The sequence below is a fragment of the Sinohyriopsis cumingii genome, chromosome 18, assembly GCF_028554795.1.
Source record: "Sinohyriopsis cumingii isolate HCF-2022 chromosome 18, ASM2855479v2, whole genome shotgun sequence".
In the NCBI taxonomy this organism is placed as follows: Eukaryota; Metazoa; Mollusca; class Bivalvia; order Unionida; family Unionidae; genus Sinohyriopsis; species Sinohyriopsis cumingii.
The window spans coordinates 24,229,344-24,231,416 of NC_142978.1; positions in this window are offsets into that span (position 1 = coordinate 24,229,344).

Genomic DNA, 2,073 nt, shown 5'->3' on the forward strand with positions numbered 1-2,073 from the left:
AAAAATATTCATTTTGTTGAATCTATTGGACGTTTGACTCTTTCTTTCTGCTTTTCTTTGCTTGTAAAAAGTAATGAGTCCCACTTCTACAGCATGCTTTAAGTCTAAACTGTACACGTGGATTCGCAGTAGCCTGGCGGTTAGCATTACAGATTCACGACCGAAATGGTGTGGATTTGAATCCTATCAAAGGATCAGACAGGGTAGACCATCGTGATTTGTCTTTGGTCACTGCATTTTACTCCTATTGCATCGGCACTAAAGTTCTTATGTTGTTGTACCGTAAAACACCAATACCAAACTAAACTGCATGATATGATTCAGTCATGACAAATTCTACCACTATAACCACCACCATGACTAATACTTCCTCTGACAAAACATTCCTACATTACTCACTACAATTACTGTTACCACTACTCGGATCTCCGTAAGCAAACGATTCCAAGGAAAAAAATCTTTTAAAACCGAGGTTGTATTTTATTTAGTACAAGCAGGGATTAGTTTGCAGGAATATAACACTTTTATGAAAATAGTGACTTGTAAACAGATTTGATGACATAAACGTTTGAAAAGAAAGATGAAAAACTTCCAAGTCAACAATTTACAGTTAGAAACAATTTGTTCTCTCTCTCTCTCTCTCTCTCTCTCTCTCTCTCTCTCTCTCCTACGATGATTTATAGCTATTTGTTTATCCTGAGATTATTGTTTATTGTACAGTGAAAATGTTAGACCTTGTCAGCGTACATTTCATTACGAATCTACTGAAAATGTCCAGAGTGCAATAATTTACGGGCATTGCGCATTTAATTTAAGAGAAAAGTCAATATATTTCTTGATTCTACAATGCTAATTCAAAACTTTTTGCCAAGCGTCAACGATCTCATATACATACACAAGTAACCAACTAACCGTTGCTTGTCGTGACGGCAGTAAATTTTAGACCGTGGTTAATCCATAACACTAGCTGGATACAATAATTCTGTCATGACAAATTTACAACAATAACCACCACCACTATTACTACTACCGTTAACAAAACATTACTACACAAAGTTGCATAATGATACTCCCAAATTTCAACTGTAATTAAATAATCATGGTCATGACAGCGTATAATGACAATAAATATTATTTATCCAGATTTATACTATCGGTTTTAATCAATGATAAAATTTCACATGGTCGAGCGAATAAACTATCATGTCTTAGTTTTATGTTATTCTCTTGCCAGGTAACTTGTTGCCTTTTTCTGATTTACTGCAATAGCGGATGTAGTAGTATTCTTGCGTGTTACACAAAAGCGATCACAACTGAAATATATTTTCCTACATTGCACAATTATTTTGGCAGCTGGATCAAGCCACATTTTAGGGAAATGAAGCTTTAGCGAGACATTTCTGCGCCATTCCACAGGCACAGTTGCAAATCATTGAATAAAGATAATTTAGGAAGAGAACACTTCAATTGAAACTGTTAGGTTTGTCTATATACAGGCTTGATTAGAGGCCTATTCTGCTGTGTTCTGAGTTAACCATAAACGTTATTATTATTATTATTATTATTATGTGAGGATTGGACTGATATTTCAAGAAATTTGAACTTATGGTTCAAATACGTCAACATACAACGATAAACTTACTCGTTCAGATCCGTCAAGTTATTTCTTGATATATTTGTTTTAGAAGTACAGACCACAGTTTATGTATATAGGTATAACGGAAAGTATCATTCATGTAAACTGTGAATAAGTACAACTGCGCGCTGCGGACGCAAAAAAAAATTAAAACTATATTGATCATACGAGCGAAAGAAATTTTAACTCTTGCTCTGTCTATTTTTTAAATATTCAACCAAACACAGTTGCTGAGGTAAAACTCTTTTGGAATTACATAATTACGTTATTTTTCGACATGCGGTCCAATGTTTGAGGAAGGATTAATACCCACAAGAGCATAACTATAGCTGTTGACGATTTAATCAAACTTAACCTACAGCTATAAAGTCGATTCAGTTTTAAAATGGTTCAACGTACAAAACATGACGTTTATCAGTATGTACAGTGTGTACATA